The sequence below is a fragment of the Sinocyclocheilus anshuiensis genome, unplaced genomic scaffold (assembly GCF_001515605.1).
Source record: "Sinocyclocheilus anshuiensis isolate Anshui unplaced genomic scaffold, SAMN03320099.WGS_v1.1 scaffold262, whole genome shotgun sequence".
NCBI lineage: Eukaryota > Metazoa > Chordata > Actinopteri > Cypriniformes > Cyprinidae > Sinocyclocheilus > Sinocyclocheilus anshuiensis.
In genome coordinates, this window is record NW_015547650.1 from 167,469 (window position 1) to 179,580 (window position 12,112).

Genomic DNA, 12,112 nt, shown 5'->3' on the forward strand with positions numbered 1-12,112 from the left:
TAAGCGATTGAGGTGTTCTGTTGTTGGATGTAATAATGAACATAGCAGTCGTCATTTACTCCCGACATCTGAGCCGATGAAGACGCAGAGGATTACGTTTTTATTTTTAAAGAATGCGCCCTCGATCTACCTAAATGCATCTATGTTCGCGCGAATCATTCGTGATCCAGCTTCACCTACAGAAGAAGTGAGTGTAAGGTGTTTTAAATTCATCTTTGCAAATCGCCTTTCCTAATAATGTGCTAATTAGCAAGTTTCACGATGAATGCGACTAAAGTAAACAGTCCCTCAGAGAGCGGCTCAGAAGAGAGGGGCGGGGGCAGCAGAGCTCATTAACATTTAAAGGAAAATGCTACAAAACTGCGTTCTCTGAAAAGGTGTTTTTTACACTACCATTGAAAAATGTTACAGACTTTTCATTAAGACCCTAAAGAATCATATCAACTTGTGGAAAATGGGCATCCTATGACCCCTTTAAGAGTTTCATGCTCCAGGTAATTCATTTTACTGTGGTGTAAATGTGTCCAGATTATAGATTAGAGAGTGTTTCAACTCTAACATGAAGGTTCATGTTTTTTTTTTTTTTTGCATGTTTGCGACTGTTAAACCATGAACTAGTCACACATTCCATTCCATCCCACCTGTCCACTGTGGAATTAGGAAATTAGTATCAAGATTTGCTGTAATCCTCTTGCTTGTGGATTCTGAATTGCTTTATGGGTTTGACTAGAGTCAGTGCTTTATGATGACTTACCAGGGTGCAGACTGGAGAAAAATTTGCACAGATTAGTTGCACCACTTGTAGTGTGGACTGGTGTGGTTGCTTACTATTCAAACTCTCTGAAATGTGCTGTTCGTTTGAAATTTCTATTCATCAAAAAATCCTGAAAAAAAAAGTATATCATTAAACTAAAATATTTAGCAGCACAACTGTTTTCAATACTGAAAATAATAAGAAATGTTGATTGAGCAGCAAATCAGCATATTGGAATGGTTTCTGAAGGATCACTGAAGACTGGAGTAATGATGCTGAAAATTCAGCTTTTCATCAGGAATAAATTACATTTTAAAATATATTCAAATAAAAAAAGTTATTTTAAATTATAATAATATTTCACTGTTTAACTGTATTTTTGCTGAAATAAATACAGCCTTGGTGAGCATTAGAGACTTCTTTCAAAAACATGAAAAAATCTTTCAAAATTTTGAGCACTGGTGTAATACGTCTATGGGATTTTTGCTCGTTTTATTGTATGCCAGGTAAAAATAAGTTTTGTACTGTAATAGCACACCTCTCATAAAGCTGCAGATCTGAAGCATCATCATGTAGTACATGGGATGAATTACACACCACATTTTAATACTCAGGGTTGGTGGTTTAGTTTAAATGATTCTAATTGTCATGCTTGCCTTAGCAACAAAGCCCTGATCTCACTTTGTCTGAATTTGTTTTACTTTCTAAAGCCAAAAGGCCCGGTTTGTAATTGGATTTCAGCAGCTCATCCCGTTTGCTGTCTGGTCTGGGTGGGGTCTTGTCATTGTCATTGTTCTGGTAACAAGAGAGCTCCTCTGGTTTGTCTTTTCGGAGGAGTTTTGCTGTGCCTAAATGGACCAGTTGGGAATCCTTTGATAGGATTTTATAGGACTGTCATAGTCTACATACTTCCACAAGCACCCCTGACGAAGAGTAGCCTAGCTATGGACCCTTATTAGGCCATGATATACTCACAGCGAGTAAAAAGGAGTTTAACATACCTGAACAGTGATATACCAAGGTGCTCTGTCCAGTGGCGTTTTAAGTTGAGTAAGAAGTTTAAAAGGAACAGTTCACCCAAAAATGAAAATTTGCTGTTAATTTACTCACCCTCAGGCCATCCAAGATCTAGGTGACTAAAAAGACCATTTTTAGCTGAAACCATGGTCCTTGGTGATTCATTAAATGCAGGTCAGTTTGCCTGTTTTGAGAATTAAAAAAACCTTTTGTATCATCTAAAACAGTTTGTGGCTCGATCAGCACAGATCTACAAGTTACTCAAAACACACTTTTGGACGCCTGACAGTCACTCCAACTCGAAATTAGTCAAAATACCAGCGTATATGATCCTATGACGCCAACAGTCCCCCGACAGTCACTGAACTGAGGAAACAGTTCAACTCTGACCAAAGACGATGAGCGGGTGAGGCAGTAAACTGAGCACTTGAACGAAGGCCGAAATTAATGTTTTTATAGTTTCTCATTGCTTATGTAAAACGTTGAGCTGATGAAGACTAGTTAATTCAATTTATATGCTTTAGACATGCTTCATTATTGGGTGCTTTAGTAATATAATTGCGTATACATTACGTCATAACATGATAACATAAAATAACTAGTGAATTAAACCAGTTCATTGAAAAGAATTCAGAAAATAATTGGACTTCCCTAATTGCCTGAGGCTCTGTAAATAATGTTCAGTTTCATGCACAGACTGATCATTTTGTTTCATAAGACTTCATTATATCGTCAGAAGCCACGGGTATTATTTTGTGTTCGTTGATATGCCTTTTTGATTCTCAAAAACGGGCAGCTGTTGACTTGCATTTTATGAATCATCAATGACTACGGTTTCAGACAATAATCTTCTTTACTGTTATAAAAAAGCCACTGACATCCTGAATGGCCTGAGGATGAGTAAATTAACAGCAAATTTTTTATTTTGGGTGTCCCTTTAATTCCAGAAGTTTCAATAAATGAATGTTCTTCGGGGTTTACACTTTTTGTTAATTTAGAAGATTTCCAGTGGTTTTTAACAGAATGAGCTAACTTTTCCAGAAAGTTAACTTTGGCAAGCTGTTTTGAACTTCGTTAGGGCCTGATTTTGTTCGAAATGCTGTCATAGTGCCTCTAGTGAGAGTAGACGCCATATTTAATTTGCCAGGCATGAATATGGGGCTGTGAGAGGTCCATTCAATAGCTTGTACTGTCTAAAAGCCTTAGTTAGAGTTTTGTGCATGCATGGCGTTAGGGCTGCACAATTAATCGAAATTAAATCGCAAAGGTGATAAATCGCGATTAGGCAGAAGCTGAGATTGTCATGCGTATCTTTCAGTGAAGCATGGTTCTGTGATCAGCAGTAAATCTCCATCCGAAGGCCAGAGGGCGCTCTCGCGAGGAAACTCTAAATACACCCTTCAGAAGAAACCCAGGAAATGCCTATAGCGGTTGCTGAATAAACAGAAGATTTAACTGCTTTCATTAATTCAACGTGACTAATAAACACACGACAACGACAATATATGGTTTATCTGAGTCCGTAGTTCACTGACAAGCTACGCAAACAGCTTTCATAATCGCAAAATGATTTCTTCAATTTCATTATGGCGCGATTAAATCATCTGCGATTATGAACGCGATTTTGCGTAGCTTGTCATGGCATATTTTTAGTGTTTTTTTGACTTGATGATCCTCGTGTTCATTGTCAAATCAAGCCTGGCATCTATCCTGACTAAGATTGGGTCTGTTGTTCTCTTTTGGATGAAGGGACTCTATGGTTCCCAGAAGTGGTTTTGAGACTCCAGGTCACATTCGGTCAAAACAGTTCCTTGTACCCAAAGCCCCCTAAACTAAATCCTTCTCTTAATCAAGTTAACATCCACAGTTCGTTTTTATCCCGGACTCGTGGCGGCTCTAGTGGTCTCATGCCAGAATGACTGACAGTTGCATAACAGTTTATCCTGCAAGTTGTGATTTTCTCTGGAGTCTTATTACTAGAGCCAACACAAACCTCAAAGACCCCTTTGTCTCTCAGAGAAGGTGAAACTGCTCATTATACCTGCAAAATTTAGGCCTCGTCCCCCGATCCAGCTTTGGTTTGTTTTTAAACACGCTCAGCATGCATTCCTGTACACCGCTTAACATCTTTTCCACTTCTGCGTCAGTATCTGTTGCCTTTAAACCGCGCTCGGCTTTTATCTCTGCAACTTGAGACCTGGAAGTACTTTAAGAAATGGGACAAACTAATCACTTCTTTTTCTGAGCCACTGAACATGGACAAAACACGGGTTGATGCTCACACCAGAAATCCCCCGTCTGACTGGCACACGTACAGAACGTCTGTCTTCACAACCTTTTCGTTCAGCGAGATTCACTGGCCAGCTGGGATGGACAATCAAGAGGCTGTTGGATTTGCAGCGGCAGTAAAGTGTGTGGCAGAAAAGGCAGTTTGGAGCTTGTTAAGGAGTCGAAAGGTCGTCTCTGAGGTGTTGCCGTCATTTAGGGATCTGCTTGATAAAAGGAAGCGTGCAGTGATGGCTTTTCTTTGCTTTGCCCCCTAAATGCTAATTAGTTTTAATGTAGCGGTTCTCAACCTTTTTGTCTCTGAGGACCTCCATCATCCTTGACAATATTTGAAGGCCTCAAACTAGGAGCTGCAATTTAAATTAAATATTTATATATTTATATAAATATTTTGAAATATATTTTAAAATATGGAATTATAAATGATTCAAATAATTCCATTCCATAATAAAAAAATAATAATAAACAATTCAAATAATTAAATTTTGCAATTCCAGAAGTTTCAATAACTGAATGTTCTTTTTTTTTAATTACCATATGAATTTACAGAAAATAGGAGTGGCAATTGAATTTGTTTAATTAAATATTTATTTAAATATTATAAATTATATTTATAACAATATACAATATTAAAATAATTAAATATAGTAAGTACAATAATAATAAATATAATACTTAAAATTAATTCTGCAATTTACACATTTCATTACCAGTGAATTTAAAACTTAGTCGTTCGTGATCACTTGTATTTATTTATTTGCTTGTTTGTTTATATTTTATATTCACAAATAGCAATTTCTACCTAAAATATCTTAGAACTTGACATAATTACAAAAAAGTTTATTAAGTGTAGATTTTTTTTTTTTTTTTTTACGGTTGCCGGGTCTAGAAATCACACTTTTAAAATTCCCTCATATATCCAGGTTTTCCAATGTGACTAAAACATGTAATTCTAAAGAACAAAACAAAATAAAACTAAGAAACTAAGAAAAAATAAGAACAAGAATAAGACATCAGTTTACATCTTGTTTTTATTTTCTGTTTTAGCTTGTTTTAAAGCATGTTTAGTGTTATCTAAAATCTTTTAAGCCATCTTGCCCCCCAGTGGGTCTAAAGAACACTTCTTCTCATGAGCTTCCTCTGATGAGAGTACTGTATCTCAAATATTTGGCCTTAGGACCCTGATTTAACATTTTGGCAACACAGCACAGCGTCACAAAATTGTTTATTGTGCAAAAGCAAATAAAATGTCTTTAGAATCAAACACTGAAATTTGTTAATATGACCATGATTAACAAAAATGATTAACATGACATTGGCTGAGTAGGAAAATGACCAATTTAGCAAACTGTAAACAGCAGCGAATGCCTGATTTTCAGTATTTATAGTTTGAGTGTCTGGTTTCGAAATGTCAATTGAATTTTGATGGTTTCATGCTCTTGGGAGGCGATAATTCACTCCATAAAACAAATTGTGGTCAGCATGCAAACTGTATTGTTTATTCTTGTTACAAGTGAGTATTTATTTAAAATAGTCTGCATACTTTTGTTCTTCTTTCTCAAGGATGAGTGCTTGTCACACAATCTGTCAATGTCGGCATCTGTTTAATCCGGCTAACTTCTACCAAGTGATGATGAATTTGTGGCAAAATACTGTAGTTTTTGATTGGACTCATGACCTTTGATATCAACAACAAAACAGATATTATTTTGACTTTTAAAAATTAAAGGATTAATTCATTCAAACATGAAAACCTGTTGAAAATGTACTGATCCTCAGACCATCCAAGATGTAGATCAATTTGTTTCTTCATCAATGTAGCATTACATCACTTGCTCAGCAATGGATCCTCTGCAGTGGATGGGTGCCGTCAGAATGAGAGTCCAAACAGATGATAAAAACATCACAATAATCCACACCACTCCAGTCCATCAATTAACATCTTGTGAAGTGAAAAGCTGTGTGTTTGTAAGAAACAAATCCATCATTAATATGTTTTAACTTTAAACTGTCACTTCTGGACAAAGTATCCTTAATCCATAGTCCATAATCGATAATAACACTTCCTCCAGTGACAAAATCTGTTTAGAACTGTTTTTGCTTGTTAATGGTGCTTGATCTGTGCATATTTCTCACCCGATTCAGACAAGATGATCTTTTCACTGGAGAAAGCAAAATTACAGATGCGTAATATGCGTCCTCTATATTATTTTAACCAGAAGCAACAGTTTGAAATTAAAAACTAATGATTATTTTGTTTCTCAGCTTTTCACTTTACAAGACTGATGGACTGGAGTGGTGAGGATTACTTGTGGATTATTGTGATGTTTTTATCAGCTGTTTGGACTCTCATTCTGACGGCACCCATTCACTGCAGAGCATCCACTGGTGAACAAGTGATGAAATGCTACATTTCTCCAAATCTGTTCCCATGAAGAAACAAATTCATCTACATCTTTGATGGCGTGAGGGAGAGTAAATCTTCAGCAAATTTCATTTTTGGGTGAACTATTCCTTTAAAAAGTAGACTTATGATTAGTTGAATTTTATTATTAACATTGTTTTTTTCCCTGCAAGCCACTAGATGAAACTTTTTCAGAAAGGTTTTCTTTTGTCTTGTGCTTTCTTCTTGAGATTTATGTCACTTTGCAGAACTGGAACTCATAAAATAACACACATCAAGGCGCGTCAGGAAAATTGCTTTGGTTTAATTTGGTAAGGCTTGTGAGTGGGACGACAAACAAATTCTGTTTCTCATTCTGGTCTAAATGTCTGCAAAAGTTAATCTTGAAGCTAATTACATTCGAGGTCTTTTGGTGTACGCTACGTACACGCTGAAACCCTGTTTATTTCTTTGTTTCTCAAGTATACCATTTGACTTAATGACTCTGGGTTGTTTTAGAAGTGCCCTCGGTGCTTGAAGCAGGCTTTAGTGAGACTTCCTTCCCTTTTAAGAAAATGTGCACTTGAAAATACTCATCTTTTCTTTAAGGAGCAAAAGTCAGAATTTGAAGTTGGGAGCGAAAGTGGCAAGTTATTTTGACTGATGCTGACAAAGTGATTTAAAACAGAACTGACCATCAATAGAGGCAATAATGAGTGAATGGAAGCAGGTCTTTGTTGCTGAAGACGGAAATGTCCTGAACGAGGACCAGGAATGTGCCTAACTACTGTCCTGGGTGGTCTGTCCACATGACCAACAATGCCTGTTGTTACAAAGACAGTAATTGTCCATCCATTCTTTCAGGTCTGCTAATGTTTAGAATGGGAATGTGTCCTTGAATTGGTACAATTGGTCATCTAAGGTGAGTGAAGCTCAGCTAATCGCTCACAACAATCCTTGTGGATTTGATTTAATAGACTTGAGTTGAAGGTATTTCAGGGTTTATGAAGATTCATATCATGTTTTGTCTCGATTATCGTGAGTTCCAGCACATCTTATGTAATAATGTATTATGTAATAATATGGGTATTGCCAAAGGTTTGTTCGTATTCAGATATTTCAAAAGGAAATGCTAATGCTCCAGAATGTTTTGATCCTGACTTGTGTAGCTTACTTTGGTTTCTGTTAAACCTTTTTTCATATATTTAGATTGCAATCTTTCAGGTTTTGAAATGCATGATATTTTTTGCGTATATATTATATGATGACAAAGACTTTGAGTGACTGGTCAACTGGTCTTAAAAGTGCAATATGATGGTTTTTGCTTTTTGAAAATAATATTCATGTTTTGACATAACTTTCATACTATGACAACATTCACATATCAAAACATGTTACAGTGGTGGTGTAATTTCATTCAGTGTTATTTTAGTATTATTTATATACTTATATTTGTTTGTGTTTATTATAAAATATGTTAAATATTTTAGTAAATATTTGTTATTTAATATTATAGTAAATGTTAAATAATTTAAAGTAGCTTTTATTTTTATATTTTCAATTTCAATTTAATTGTACTTTTGTCATTTTTTTTTCGACATTTCTATATAGTTTTATTTATTTTTTAACATAACATACTGTATATACATATATAATATAAAACTTATTTCAGTTAGCTGCCAAGTTTTATTTTATTTTATTTTATCTTGTTCTGTTCTGTTTTATTTCAGTTATTTACAATTATTTTTAATAGTTTTAGTTAACATTAACAGCAGTAATGTATTTGTGTTGGTGATGTGGATTTGAAACTGTCTCTGATAGTTCATCTAAGATATTCATACAACTCTATTGTTATACTCTCTGTTTATTGCAAGGGTTTGTCAGTTTTCAGGAGTGCGCAAGAGTGTTTTGTCTTCAGGTGTTAACAGGCTAATAGTACAACAGAAACCGCTGCTGAAGCCGCATGTTCTTATGTCTCATGTCAGCTTCCAGGTGTAAAGGCGTGTGATCAGCATCTCTTTGTGTCTGTGTGTCTCTGACAGCTGTGTGCAGTTACGGCGTGTGCTTTAATGGAGGTCAGTGCAGAGAAGGTTCTGCTCAACTCTGCCACTGTCCGGCCGGATTCAGCGGTCCGAGCTGCCAGTACGGTAAGTCAATTTCCAATGGTTAAACACTCCAGCCACGTTATACATTCACTTTATATTTCTTCACTTTTATTTATTTATTTATTTCATAATATTTTATACAACATCTTTCATGTATTATTATTATTATTATTATGAATACAATTATTTATTATTATTATTATTATTATTATTGTTGTTAATTATAATAATAATAATAATTATTATTATTAATTATTATTAATATGGCAACAGGCCACTATTTATTTGTTATTAGTATAAAAAATAAGTACAGTTAGTATTAGTACAATTATTTATTATTAGTATTATTGTTAATTATAATAATAATTATTATTATTAATTATTGTTAATATGGCAACAGGCTACTATTTATTTTTATTTAATGCACCAGGTTTACATTTCACTTCAAGTTGTATCCTGTATATATACAATATAGAAGTCTGTATTCTGTATTAAAAAAAAACTTGAATCTTAAAATCCAGTAGCTTTTGTGAGTGCACTCTTTAAATTAACAGTGTAGTTATATTGTTTTTGCAGCATTTCCTTTCAAAAAAATGCAAGTTTCCCCCCTACAGAGCATTTTCTCGGGCTGTTTGAGTCTCTAATGTATTGAAAGCCAAGAATTTTATCTGTAACGGCAGTCATAGCCAGTGAGAGAGGATGCTAATAATGGAGGATGTTGTTTTTTGGTGATAATCTACACACGACAGGAAATTCTTCACAAATCTCGCCCTACATTTTTAGTTACTGTAGTCTCCTCTTTGTCTAGTAGAGTGATAACAGACACTGGTTTTGCACTGGGATCATGGGTAATCCAAGGGCCGCTTGTGTATCAAAGTGCTGCAGACAGATTCAATTAATTGCGCAGCTTTCAGCAACATTATGAGCATCTAAGTTGTCACTTGCGTATTTGCTTCTAGAGATTCTGGATGCAACCGATGTAGTTTGAAGTGGCGTGACCTGATGGCTTTCGTCTGTTTTCTGCTTCATTTTTTCAACAAGTCTGTTTGCCGCAACCAGCGGTATCTTGAAGACAAAGTCAGATGTGCACAGCTGGTAACCATTGGTCATTTATTCTGGGCAGTTTCTTATGTGTGTGTCGTTAGGAGTGATGCTGATTGATTTGGTCGGCATGCACAAACACATACGAAAAAACTAAAAGCCACAATCTATTATAGCAAAGCGTAATGGAGACTGCGGCCTAGTTTACTCCATGCATCTTCTTTAATGCCAGACTGACACTGAAAAAAGAGACAATCAGGAAGAAAATATGAGTGAATCTCACGAATCCTGTTAAGCATGTCCTGATCATATTTCACCACGAAATTGAGAGAAAAAAAATAGATTTGCTTGAAGAAAATAAAGGCTGAAGTAAACTCCTCCTCGTGATAGTTGTGTGGTGGATATTCATTCATTCATTCATTCATTCATTCTTTCATTCTTTCATTCATTCTTGCTGTTGACGAATTAGTATTAATAATAATAATGCATTAAAAATGGTATTGTATAAAAAATTATACAACACTAATATTTTATACAATGTCATACATTATTTTTATTTCTTACTTTCATGCATATTATTTTTTTGTTTTGTTGTTTTTTTGTTGTATTAATACTAAATGCATGAAAGAAATGTTATTGTATAAAATTATATTATAACACTATATTGTTTAATAATTTTATACATTTTTCATGCATTATTATTATTATTATACTTGCATATTTATTTATTGTTGCTGTTGTCATATTAATAATAATAATGAATGAAAGCTCTTATTGTATAAAATGATACAACACTATATATTCTATAATAATTTATGCAATGTCTTTTATTATTATTATTATTGTTGTTGTTGTTATTTTTTAGATTATATTTCATGCACGCATATTTATTTTTAGTTATTCTTGCTGTCGTTGTATTGATATTAATAATAATGCATGATATGTTATACAACACTGTTGTATAATATTTGCATGTAGTATCTTTCATGCATTATTATTATTATATTTCTTTGCTTTCATGCATATTTATCATTGATTGATTCTTGCTGTTGGCGTAATAATAATAATGCATGAAAGTTATGTTAATGTATAGCATCATACAACACAATATTTTGCATAATAGTTTCATACAATATATTTCATGCATTATTATTGTAGTTGTTGTTATTAATCTACACCGGACACGACAGCACCGCCCTGTGCCGCAACAGCTAAAGTCGCGACAAAGCAACCTTTGCAAATCATTTTGAACTTTGTGTCAGTAGCCTACCTCATAAATAGAACGAGGCATCAGTTTACTGTCAGGAATTTGTTGTGTTGTGCCGCGCTGTATCCAGTGTAGTCAGACAGCGTCAATGATTATTTTAGGTTCTGTAGTATTTTGTTGCGTCCGTCGCGCCATTTCACTCGCATCCGGCGTAGACATGGTGAAAGCCACGCAGATGTACGTTCACTTCTGCGTCTATTTGTGCCTGAAATGACACATACACGTGAAATTGTCAAAATGCATGTCTCTGCAAGTATCCTTGTAAACACAGTTGCTTATGGCTTTGGTGAAGGTAAACAACTGAGAAAGAAAATGGATGTGTAACAGTATATTCACAGCAGTTTAATGTTCCTGTTGCTTTCGGTGCCATGAATGTTAACCAAACAACAAAACACAGAGAAAAATCACTTTTGCAGCTTTAACACAGATTTATTAATTTAATTTATACAGTGAAGACTATGCAGTGTTATTTTACATTTCATTATTCAGTTTCTGCACCTGAATACTGTAAGACTTACCTGAAAAAAATATAAAAAAATGTTTATTTAATTTGTATCTTTGTTCTGTTATATTCATCTGTGCTTGTAACTTGTTTATTTTCTATGCTGATTTATATTTTCTATGCCCCCCCCCACCAAATAGAGCTATTCAAACCATATGGTTCATATATATCGCAATATATATCGCAATGTGAGTTTTTTTCCAAAATCTTGCAGCCCTAATCTGAAGGAATCTTGGGTTGTTGGATGTTTGCGTGTGTAGATCTGATAGTGGTCCGCTACCAGCAATAAATGAATCTGCTCTAATGTCGGATTAGTAACAAAATTCGGCAAATTAAAGATTTAAAATGAACGCAGAATAAGCAGACAAGCAACACGATACCTCTCCGCATGAATACGCCACCAACACACTGAATACCGCGAGTTGCCACCAACACACACACAAATGATCACAATTTCAGGGATTCTTTTTCATTTTGATGATCCCGGACGAGCCCCCATTAAATGTTACGACTTGTGGGACTAGGGTGTATGAGGTAACATTTAGATTGTAATTAATTTGGCGTTGTGATGGTGGCAAGAAACCAAACTTCAAACAAAGTACTGCCAAAAACAGTGATATTTATTGTAGGGCTGTGCAATTAATCGCATACGATTGTCAAGCGCATCTTTTCAGTAAAGCTGGTTCCGTGATTGGTAGTAAATCGCCATCACCTGCTTTCAGATGGAGCGGCATTTAATACACAGAGCCGTAGTTCA

The 12,112-nt window shown here is 34.8% G+C and overlaps 1 pseudogene; it reads left to right on the forward strand.

Annotated features, from left to right (window-relative positions):
- LOC107701979 (multiple epidermal growth factor-like domains protein 6) overlaps nucleotides 1-12,112 on the forward strand; it is an 81,663-nt pseudogene that overhangs the window by 3,672 nt on the left and 65,879 nt on the right.